This window comes from Lactuca sativa, chromosome 2 (genome assembly GCF_002870075.4).
Source record: "Lactuca sativa cultivar Salinas chromosome 2, Lsat_Salinas_v11, whole genome shotgun sequence".
NCBI classification, from domain to species: domain Eukaryota; kingdom Viridiplantae; phylum Streptophyta; class Magnoliopsida; order Asterales; family Asteraceae; genus Lactuca; species Lactuca sativa.
In genome coordinates this window covers 224,242,974-224,255,438 of record NC_056624.2, presented here as the reverse complement: position 1 = coordinate 224,255,438, position 12,465 = coordinate 224,242,974, and the positions used below count along the sequence as shown (strand labels likewise).

Genomic DNA, 12,465 nt, shown 5'->3' with positions numbered 1-12,465 from the left:
TAACATTTTGTTATAATTAACATGTTTAGTATACGGGTATACGGGTCTGATAACTAAACAATAATTTTAATTTATTTATTTTTTTGTATGTTCTTCTCATAATTTTTATTTATTTCAAATTTCAAATTCAAATAAACTTCTCAATTAATCGTTTCTATTTAACATTTTGTTTTAATCAACCCGTATAATATACGGGTTTCACAGTATATATATATATATATATATATATATATATATATATATATATATATATATATATATATATATATATATATATATATATATATATATATATTTTCGGTCAAGGAAAAAGCACAAACTCCGAAGCAATCTACATCTCTTATATAGGTGCCGTTAGATCTTTGTATCGACACTCGCAGTAACCTAGTTTCTATCTTCTTTGAGCAAGGACGCCGACACTTCTCTTCACACCGGGAAATGTAAAACATTTGTAAACTTGCTACGACATACAAATAGAAAATTATTCTCTTCAGTTTTCTGCTCAGTTGTTTTGACCTCAAATCTCAACCTCGCCGGCTTGCCGCTGCTTCTTGGTGTCGGCAGATTCGCCGTTCACGGTACGTCTATCAACGGACTAGATTTGCTCACAAAGTCTTGTTTTGTTTGTTTGTTTATGTTTCTGTTTCGCTGTTTGCCTCCGACTCGATGACTATCAATGCAAGGTCACCAAATAGATTAGATCTGTGTAGATCTAAGAATCTGACAACCAATAAGGCAGTGATTAACCCTTAAGACTAAAGTGATACCAGCAAAATGCTAACAACCCTAAAATCGCACTTGCTTTAAGATATTTCTGTAAAAAAATTGAATTTTCACATTCGAGTTATAGTTATAACTTTTAGATCTTGTAATGTTGAACATTCTGCCATCTTTAAATGTTGTATGCAGCATCATTTCATTTCAGCCCAACTATATTTCTAAGTGAACCCGGTTTCACTTACAACAATTAGTTTAGCTGTTCAACACTAGTAGCACTTTACTAGAACACTGGTAGTAATTTTACCTGGTAATTGAGTTAATCAATATATGTTAATCGTTGTACCTGCCGATTATATTCTTTTTTATTTTGTCATATTAATTATATTGTGACGTTGAATATTTGACAGCTCTACTCAGTACTCCCTCCTTCATAAATGGCAAAAATGACGACAACAGTGAACGACTTTGGGGAACGTACAAGGAGGTGTTTTATCAAACATACTCATCATGTTCTTGGCCAAAGAGTTTTCTACACATGGCAATGAAGATGACAAGTCATAGCAATCTACACAAACTTTGTCTTGATGGATGAAAATCTTTTAGTGATTAACTCCCAGGAACCCTTTCTTATGCTATAAACCTCAACTTGCAGCCACTCTTTTACAACAATACCTAAATAGGCTGCTAATATCGGGTCCGGTGGTTCGAGAAGGCTTGTAAGCTTAACAACTTTGTAATCATTAATTTTGGTTTCAAACCGGGGAAAATATTTTTTGATCGAATAATGATCATGTGAGGGCATGTAATATTTTGGTTTGATACCAAAACTGATGATTGCAAAGTTGTTAACCTTGCAAACTTTCTCGAACCATCAATCCAACATGGACCCGACATTAGCATACTATTTAGGCATAAAGGGTGGCTGCAAGTTGAGCTTTATAGCACGAGAAAGGGTTCCTGAGAGTAAATCATTGGAAGGTTTCCATTGAATCTCACAAGGATTTACTATTAAGATGAATTTGTGTAGATGAGCTCATTGGCTTGGTTATACTTTGATTTGGAGTTGGAGTGAGAATTCAGATCTATATGTTTTTTCTGTTTCTATGATGTTATGTTGTCATTTTTGCGTACTTATTCTGTCTTTTGTTTTAACTATTTTAAAGGATGCTAAATTTCTTGATTACGTTATAATGCTTTATAGTTTATATATTCCCATGGCCTGTTTATCATTCAACTTTCGCATACGAGCTCCGTTTTTGACGTTCTTTATATCCACGCGAAGGTGGGAACGTATTTTACAACTTTCGTTTATACTCCGTCGGCTAATTTTGACTCGATTTTAAATTTTATATTATTAACAGGTCGGGACAGGATTGGGCCGTTAAATCCTCATAACTTCTTCATCCGATATCCGTTTTCGTCCATCTTTTTCTCGTTACGCTACTCTTAACGAGATCTTCGATTCTCGTTCAGGTCGTGTCGGCTAAAAATCACTCTATCTAATATTCGAATTTTGGGCTGTACACTGCTAACTCGAAACTTCGAAAAATCACAACTTCTTCATACGAATACGAAGTCAGATTTGGGCGTTCTTTTTATCGATGTTCTTAGTTTAACATATTCTACGACTTTTGTTTAGATCTCTAAGGCTAAATCTCGCTCTATCGTAAATTCACTATTTACGCTTCCCGGTGCCGTGTCGGTTCCGTCGCGAAACTTCGACGGGTCATAACTTCTTCGTTATAACTTGGATTTCGGCGTTCTTTATATGTATGGAAATCTTGTGATATATTCTACAACTTGGTTAAGATTATTTATTCTAAATAACCTTTCATCGAAAAGTCATTTTCGACCCCTATTGCCTCTAATTGACTAGCCGGGATTTGCGGGCGTTACATGAGTTCTGCACCATTACTGGTAAAGCCTATAGATGGAGAACCACTTCTCCTCTACCTCTCGGTATCCTCAAACGTGGTAAGTGATGTCCTGGTCAATGATCTTAATTGAGACCAACATCCTATCTACTATGTACGTAAAAGTATTTTGGATCCTAAAACCAGGTACTCTCACCTCAAAAAATTAATTCTTGCCTTAGTAACTACTTCTACTAAATTAAGACATTATTTTGACACACACATTATACATGTGAAAACTAATTATCCTATTAAGAATGTCATGAGAAAACCAGAAATGTCAGGAGGGATGGAAAAATGGTCAGTGAAGTTAAGCACATTCGACAACAGATATGAACCAAGATCTGCCATCAAATCACAAGCATTAGCAGACTTTATGGCCAAATTTAGTGATGATCTACAAAATGAAGCAGACATGGAAGCCAAGCAACTCCTAGAAGATGAACACTTGGGAAAATGGACATTGTTCACAGATGGAGCTTCAAATTAAAAAGGAACATGGCTCGGGATCATACTAAAATCGCCAAAGGGGGACATCCTACCCCAGACAGTTAGTTGCGAATTCAACACTACTAATAACGAAGCAGAATATGAAGCTCTCATAATAGGACTACAATTAGCTAAGGATTTTCAGATCAGGGATCTTCAGGTATTTGTTGATTCTATATTACTGACTAATCACTCCAATGGATCTTAGGCAGTGAAATGTGAAAGATTAGCACTATATCTGGAGATCCTAAAAAATTTAGCCTATGATTTTGAAAACTTTAGCCTAACCTAAGTTCCCAGAGAAGAAAACACAGAAGCAGACACTTTAGCTAACTTAGGATCCTCCCTAAGGATCCCACTAGAAACGAAGATCCCTATAACCCATATAATAACTCCAACTCCTGACAAATCAGATGATCCCGAACAACTATTAAACATAGAAGCCGTCAATGATCCTAACCCTCAGATCCCTCCTCAAAGGGATCCCGACGAATAAGGCCCTCAAGGAAGTCCACGATCATGAACCCAACCAATTATGGAATATCTCCAAAATGGTATGATTCCAACAGAAGAAAAAAAGCGAAAGAGCATTCAAAACAAGAGTCTTAAGATTCGTAATAATCTAAGGTAAACTCTATAAAAAGTCTATGGAAGGTCCATACATTAGATGCTTGGAAGATCCTGAAGCTGCAGAAGTCCCGATGGACATACATATAAGAGACTGTGGCAATCACACCGGGGGCAAATCCTTATGCTCCAATATAATAAGAACAGGATACTACTGGCCAACCATGAATAGAGACTCTTTCCTACATGCTCAAAGGTGTGACGCTTGCCAAATACATAACAACATCCTACATCAACCAACAGAACATCTACATCCTGTTATCTCTCCATGGCCATTCATGAAATGGGGAATGGATATAGTGGGAAAATTACCAATAGATCCAGGGGGAAAAGTCTTCATGCTGGTGATAAGTTATTACTTCTCAAAATGGATCGAAGCTGAAGCCTTCGCACAGGTAAGAGACAAAGAGGTAGTCTCATTTATTAAATGTAATATCTTGACCAGGTTCGGGATATTGACCGAAATCATATATGACAATGGATCCCAATTCATAAGAAAAAGGACAAAAGACTTTTGCATAAGTTGGGGAATCATAAGGATTATGTCCACTCTTGGTCATCCCCAAGCTAATGGTCAAGCAGAATCCAACAATAAAATCATAGTAAACAACTTCAAGAAAAGGTTGGATAAGAAGTAAGGAAGATGGGCAGAAGAGCTTCATTTCGTCTTATGGGCAGATATGACTACTTCCAAAATAGCCACATGTCAGACCCCCTACTCCCTGATGTTTGGGACAGAAGCGATGATCCCTACTGAAGTAGTGATCCCGACGGCAAGATATTTGCTCAAAAATCAAGAAAACAATGACAAGATCCTTGCCCAAGATCTTGACATTGTTGACGAACTCAGAGATCTTGCCAAAATACGCATCGCTGCCCATCAACAAAGGATCACCAAGACTTACAATAAGAACATAAAAATCAGAAGGTTTCAGATAAGAGACTTGGTATTAAGGAAAACATTCCAAAACACCAAGGATCTCACTACAAGTAAATTAGCTCCTAAATGGGAATGACCATATCTCATAGATGCTGAACCAGGAAAAGGAGCATACCCACTAGCAACACTCAAAGGAGATGTTCTGCCAAGATCTTAGAATGCTATACATCTCAAAGCATACTACATGTAAGTACGGTCGATTAATCCTCAACAAAAACAAGGTACACATGTTCCTTACCTTGAACTTTTCATCGTTACTTACTTTCTGCTCAATTACATTACTAACTTAAGCATCAGAGGGACGTTAGCTAGACTAACACCCACCCCTAGCTAGCATTTTCTATGCTCATAATTTTTGCATACAAACTCCATTTTTGGAAGCTCGTAATTTTTGCATACGAACTCCATTTTTGATGTTTTTTTATATCTATGGTTTTGTAATTACATGTACAATCTATTTAGTGTATTATCTATACATAAAAATACTTATCACATATATCTATTTCAATCATATGTATCAACATCAGTTATGTATAATGAAAAATGTTTGTTCGTCAACGATCTGCATCCATCGAAGACTTGAATGATATTATGTACGCATTTCTAAGTATAAAAATTTATTTGCATTAAAATGAGTGGAATATGTTCCAATAGGTTTATTACATTGTGTTAATAACAATTGTTATCGACGACCATTTACCTATTTTTTATGGTTGTCACAAAAACGCACTCAAAGTGACAACATTGTTGATTGTTTGTGCAAGAACTAGTACAAGGATTTAGGAAATAAGTCAATTTGTTCGTCATTTTTTTATAATTATTTTTGAGTTTTTCTATTATGGAATAGGTAAGTCTAACATTTTTGTGAATAAGTCCATATGGTAGAAATCTACATATCGTGATTTGTTTTGTTTTTTTTTTCTATATGTTGACAAAAGATTATGGAGTGCAGTTGCTAACAAGTTTGAGAAATATATATAGTTTTTTTTAAGTGTACAATACATATCAGTTACGGGATAAAACTAGAATATGCCATACATATGGATCATATCATGATTTTACTTTTTACATCTCAAACCAAAACCGGTGATTACAATGTTACAATCCTTTGTAGACCACTTATCAGACCCGATATTAGCAGTTTTTTTAGGTACTAATTTTAAGAATGGCAACAAGTTAAGACTTATATCATAAGAAATGGTAACTGGGATTCAATCGCTCAAAAGTTTTTTATTTATTGAAAATGAAGTTTTTGTAGATGGCAATGACGGACAACTTCATAGTCTTGGTTTAGAGTTCTAAGATTTAGAAAGATGTTTGCCTAAGAATATGTAACGCCCATAGATCCGGGCTAGTCAATTTAGAGATAATAGGGGTCGAAAATGACTTTTCGACAAAAGATTATTTAGAATAAATAATCTTAACCAAGTTGTAGAATATCTCTCAAGGGTTCTGTACATATAAAGAGCGCCGGAATCTGAGTTATAACGAAGAAGTTATGACCCATCGAAGTTTCGCGACGGAACCGACATGACACTGAAAAGAGTTAAATAGTAAATTTATGATAGAGCGACTTTTAGCCTTAGTGGTCTAAATGAAAGTCGTAGAATATGTTAACCTGAGAGTGTCCATAAAAAGAACGCCCAAATCTGACTTCGTATGAGGAAGTTATGATTTTTCGAAGTTTCGACTTAGCAGTGTACGGCCCGAAGTTCGAATGTTAGAACGAGCGGTATTTAGCCAACACGACCTAAACGAGAATCGAAGATCTCGTTAAGAGTAGCGTAATGATAAAAATATAGACAAAAACGGACGTCGGACGAAGAAGTTATGAATTTTTAACGGATCAAACATGTCCCGACCTGTTAATAATATAACTTTTAAAATAAATTCAAAAGTAGCCGACGGAGTCTAAACGAAAGTTGTAGAGTACGTTCCCGTATTTGCGTGGATATATAGAACGACGAAAACGGAGCTCGTACGCGAAAGTTACGAATTTTTAAAGTTTGTAGTCGGATGTGCGAAGCCTGGTGAGGAGCTGGTGACGTGGCAGCATCTGGGCCACCCATCGCTTATGAAGAAACGCGCTTCGGATCACGCCGCGTAGCCCTCGCCATTACGCCCCGCGTCCGAGGATGGTACGCCCAGCGTACCTTCGGCCTTATCCGGGTCCTGTCCGAGTGTGAGCCAGCTGTGCACCGCTGGCAACCCTATCCGAACTACGCCCAACGTAGCTGAGTCCGACGCGCAGCGTAAGTCCGAACCTCGTAGCCTATAAATAGTTGCGATATTTCTCGAATTTTACATACCATTCTCCTTCTCTCTCTAAAATACTTTCTCTCTCTAAGGGTTTTAACCCTCCCTAAAGTCTAGGTGAACCCCTAGCACCCGAAGGAAGCCCCAAGGCTCCCGAAGTCCCGAGAAAAAAGATCTTTTAGTTCGGAAACGCTGCTCTAAGAAAAGCCGGTTTTTCTTTAAAACTCGCTGTAAGTGAGCTACGCCTACACAAATTTTAATATAGCTTTTAAATAAATATAGTAACGTTATTAGGAACTTATAATGAGTACTTGGGCTATTATTATGGGTTATATAAGTATTGTTTAACGCTTATATAATAGTAATATTAGCTAGACTATTAATTAGTCTCGGTGAATGATAGATTAAACCCTAGTGGTAACGATACTAGGTTTTGACGAAGGAAATTGTTTCAAGAGTAACGAAGCGCCGTCTAAGTTCGGAATCGCCACCTTGACAGGTGAGTGCATAGTTACTTTCATCTTACACATAGATATGAAGTATTTTATATAAATTATGTGTTATGTGTGCATAAATATGTATACTTGCTATCTATGTTGGATGAACGATTTTATACATGTTTAAATGATTTAAACTGTATATGTATTTTATATCTACAAAATATGTTGGGTAAAACATGTGTAGATGTAATACTTGCTGTGTGACCAAATAAAATAATGAGAGGCTTCGATATAGATGTTATTGATGATCTAGTCATCTAGCGGAGTATAGATGACAACCACAGACTATTCTAGACAATCCAGTGGAACGCTAGCAAGCTCGCAACCTGTAGGTGTTTATTTGAACTGTATGTTTATTTGAACTGTATGCTCACCAGCAGTACTCCATTCCCCACATGGTTGCCTTATTTGACATGAATTGCTGAGGAACCCCCGAAGCATGTGTTGTCACGCCGATGAAAGTCCTTAGACTAGGTCCCTTGTGTTAGATGTTTTAGGGACCTAAAGTGAGGATATCGGGAACGGGTAATCGGGTTTGTTTTGTTTGATAAAGTTAATAAAATTAATTATTATGGGTTGAAAACTCTATGTACTCACCAGGTTTCCCAACCGGACCCACTCAGTTTATTTATATCACAGGTGTTGATATGAACTCACATTACACTAAGAGATTAATGAGATATAAATCACTAGTGATAATGAATGTAAGTTTTGTTTATGCTTATGTTTATGCATTGACGATGACATCCCAAATGTTTTAAAATGAATACAAATATTTTTCTTCGGAAATGCTTTGATAACGTATTTATCATGTTTTACTGGGAACAAATTCCGCGACATATTTATTAAAAGAGGTACTCTGATTTTTATAAAGCATAAACAAAATTGGTCTTTGCTTGCTGTGAAAATGGGGTTGTCACAGAATATGACTAATATGTTTGATAAAAGACTTTCATTGAGGTTCTCCATAGTCATTGGGTGATGTGGTATGCCTACTCCACACCATAACTGCACTTTAAAGAGGTGATATTTATTCCATTAATGTCACCACCATTACATGCTACGTTTCCATGATGCCTTTAATGTAGTAGGTATCCCTTATGGTCCAACCCAAAAAAAGTGATAATCATTATATATTTTTCATATCGATTTTTTTAAAATAGTCATACACACCCAACCCATTTATAAACCAATCCAAGCCCTAACCTATACTCATACACCACACCCCCACTTTACCCATACACTAATCTGATTGCACCTATATAGGGATCATTTATATAATTATAGAAATTAATAAGTAAGGACCATTTTACTCTAATGGTGTTGAGTGATGGTAATCTAGTAGCTGAGGAGTAAAATCCCACGAGAAAATGACTTATGAGGGTAATTAACTATTGTCTTTGTACTTATTTGGTCACTTTCCTTTTTTTTTTTTTGTATCTCATTTACTATTGAACTTGTTGTAGGTGTTCACAGAAACCATTGAAACCGACTATTGAAGGTTTTCGGCAATTTCGTATCTCCGGCGACTCTCCGGTCGTCTTCTCCGGTGAGCCTCCGACAAAAATGAGTTTTTCCGACGAACTTTTCTTAACTGCCATCCAAGCGGCACCCACCGTCGGTGCTGGTGCTTAGCTTTCTCCACCCTCTCCTCTCTCATTCCTGTCGATTTGCTACTATAAAAACGAAGAAGGGACGAGGAAGAAAGTTACCTGCCACCTGCTCCTACCATCATCAGAACCCACCTGCCACCTCCCTTTTGCCACAGGCAAACCACCACCACCACCTCCTACTGCTTGCTGCTGTTGTAAGTCTTCCAGCCGAGACCCACGGATCCGTTGGAAAACTCATTTTTACTGGAGGCTCGCCGGAGATGATGACCTGAGAGTCGCCGGAGATAAGAAATTATTAGAAACCTTCAATAGCCGGTTTCAATGGTTTCCGTAAACACCTATAACAAGATTAATGGTAAATCAGATACAAAAAAGTGACCAAATGAATATAAAGGCAATAGTTAATTACCCACATAAATAATTTTCCCAAATTCCACATATGAGGTCCATAGTTCAAACCTTTGCACACCCAAATATTATTGGTACTCTATGATTGACCTCCCACATCAGTCCTCGACAAGGTTGACATGAATCGCTCAAATGATATAATTTACCATTTTTATATGCATGTAACACAAGACTTTTAAGATATTGATGGTCCTAGTTGTCATTTCATGGTCTTGTGCCATTTTCTAAAATTTATAACTTGTAGATTTAGGTTGTGTTTGACGTGTCACAACTTACTGATAAACTAACTTATTTTTCAAACTTTTTTAAGTTGTTATGTTTGGTAAGCTAAAAATAACTTATAAGCTAACTTTTTAAAAAGCTACTTAGAGTAATTTTTTTTGAGTTTTTTTTAAAAAAATTCCAACTATACTTCTTAATTAATTATAGAAACACTTTCTTTTAAATGTCTTTTTATGTCATTTTATATCTTTCAAGTTTTACCAAACGTCATTTTTTTATAAGCTAGTTTTTTATTTAACAGCAAACTTTTCATCTAGTAATCCAAACATAACCTTATCATTATAATTATAATCACACACAAACACACAATAAAATTCAATGATTCAAAATTTCATATACAAAACCACCCACAAACATTTTAAAGCATTGCTAACATTGGAATCTGTCAAAGCTATGCCAAGAGTTTCGTCCGTAGGCGGCTTAAAGTCCCCTTGAGTAGAGAGATGGAAGCCAAATTCTAAAAGATTAGTAACATCATTATTTATTCGTTTGCATTTTTACGAGCTTCAAGAAAAGAGATTTGTTGTATATGATTGTATTCTAAGGCCTTCTGGTATGCTCATCACCAGCAATCCCGTGGTATACGTGGACCACGAACACGACCGTGCACATCATCCCGTCCGGTCGTGGTCGTGATTGGGCGTTGTGTGCTCCACGAAATCAAACGAAAAAATCTATTGGTTGATGTTTGCAACGACTAATTTCTTTTGCAACAAATTTTTTTGTTTTTTTTTTTGTTTTTTTGTTTTTTTTTTGTTTTTTTGTGTGTGTGTGTGTGTTTTTTTTTTTTTTTTTTTTTTTTTTTTTACCTTTCAAACATATTAAAGTTCTATAAATACCACACTTATATTAAACATACCACACAATTTCTTCTTTCTTTTCTCACAAAATCACACACTTCTTTTGCATTCTTCCAAAACCTCCTAAAATGATGAACTGGTTAGAAAATGAAGAATAAAACTTAGCCCGAGCATGGATAGCGGCTTTAGAAGACCCAATAACGCCTCTTAATTTTTGGATAAAGGTTGGAAACATTTTCCATGATTTAATGGGTTGCCAAAATCGTAGTGTTGATGAAATATGCTCGAAGTATCGCGATATGAGAGTTAAATATCTTGAATTCAATGGTATTTATAACTTTGTTATAAACAACGTATACGAAGGTGGCCCGTTTGCTATGACCATGAATCAATATGAAGACAAGAAACACACACCGTTTACACAGGTCAAAGTTTGACGAAAATTAAGAGAGTGCCCAAAATTTAGTGAGTAAAAATAAGGTTTAAAAAGTATTTTTAAGTTGTTTGTGGTTGCATTTTTAAGATTTTTTTATGTTTTTTTTAACATTGTTTGTTTTAAATTAATATAATATTGTTTCATTGAATAAAAAACTAGTTTAATAAAAAATATGTTTTTATTGTGTTTTTGAATTAAATTTAATTAAAAAAATGTGTTATTGTGTTTTAATGTATTTTTGAATTAAATTTAAATAAAAAAATGAGGTGAAGTGGCAAGTTAGTGGTAGATATCTCATGTTAGTGGTAGGAGAATATGATACTGATGTGATACCCACCACATATATGGTATGTAGTGGGTATAACGGATAGTCTAAAGGTTTAGTGCTTCATTTCTAGTTATCATTCCATAAATATGTATTCATTTATGTAATGCCTACCTCGTAGTTATAAATTTTTTTTCCAAATTTTGTTCCTTAATATTATGAACTACTATTTCTTAACATGTAATATAAGTTTAAGTACCAAAAATGCTAATAGCCTAACGGTATTGCCCACCCTCCTTGAGATCGAGGGTTCAAGTCTCGTCGTAGACGTAGGTGGATTTTAGAGGTTATTTAGGAGTATATTCTATATTATATTTGCAGGTTCAAAAAAATATAAGTTTAAGTTACTTAACTATTTAAATACACTAAGATGAAAACATAAACAAAAAGACCATACTCGAACCAAAACTGAGACGAAACTCATCTAAAATTAGACTGAACAGAAAAAAAAAACAACTCAAAAAGGACCACAAAAAAGGCCCGCAATTGGTCCAAAAAAAAAAGAAACGATTGTTCTGAGTCGGGTCTCAAAAAAGACCGGACCATTCAAAGACTACCCAAGACCGAATCAAGACCGAAACCTATCTCATAAAGGAACGGAAACCAAAATTTATATACATATAATTTGTGTTAATGACATTTTTTTTAATCACACCTCACCCAATTTTTTCTCTTATTTCTTTTATTAAATTTTAGTATTTTTTGTAAATTATAATGTATCATTTTAGTGATAATCACACATATTTTAACAAAAAAAAAAAAAAAAAAAAAACCGAACCTAGGAAGATGCATTTAAAGACCGCAAGATTGCAACCTAAAAGATTGAGGCTGGTTCTAAAAAGACCAGCTCGAGATTGCTTGAGACCAGTCAAAAAATATACTGGACCGTTTCAAGATCGGTTCCAAAAAACCGGACCGATCCGAAACCATTTCAAGGACCTTCTCCATCTACTGCCCGGACCCTAACACAAGAATAATAAGGAGGAGGTTGTGCTCCTGGAAGGCGTATGAGAAGTCTGTTATACTGCTTTTTAGGGCCCAAAAGTCTTGATGAGTTCGAAAGCTCGAAGCCCAAAACAATGTCCTGATTCTTGACCCGATCAATTCCTATTCGGATCCAGTAAAAGTCACATCATAGAGGTGCACAGTGCCAGTC

General features: G+C 35.6%; 1 long non-coding RNA gene across 1 annotated transcript; it reads left to right on the top strand.

The window, feature by feature from the left end:
* Positions 1-313: 313 nt before the first annotated feature.
* Positions 314-2,336, top strand: LOC111883616 (uncharacterized). The gene is made up of 3 exons (XR_002847494.3): positions 314-578; positions 1,128-2,002; positions 2,082-2,336. It is a non-coding gene; the product is annotated as an uncharacterized LOC111883616 (long non-coding RNA).
* Positions 2,337-12,465: the final 10,129 nt, after the last annotated feature.